Consider the following 282-nt stretch of genomic DNA (forward strand, 5'->3'; position numbering starts at 1 on the left):
ATTGTGCATTTTAAAATTCTATCAATTGTGTGTAAATACATTGTTTCAAATATTATCAATCACCTTTACCGGTTTACTTTGTATTTAACACGGCAAAACATAAGTTTATGGGGACATTATGTTTCAGTAATTAAATTAACAAATATGTGATAGAAACTCCATAAAAAGATTTACAGGTTATGTAGTTCTTTATCGATGAACTTTTCTTGTATCGAACTTAAAAATGATTGTTTTTAGTTTCTCCTTCTGTGCTTATATCTTAAGCAATATTTTGAGCTAAAG

The sequence above is a fragment of the Halyomorpha halys genome, unplaced genomic scaffold, assembly GCF_000696795.3.
Source record: "Halyomorpha halys isolate HHAL.00 unplaced genomic scaffold, Hhal_1.1 Scaffold576.1, whole genome shotgun sequence".
Taxonomy (NCBI): domain Eukaryota; kingdom Metazoa; phylum Arthropoda; class Insecta; order Hemiptera; family Pentatomidae; genus Halyomorpha; species Halyomorpha halys.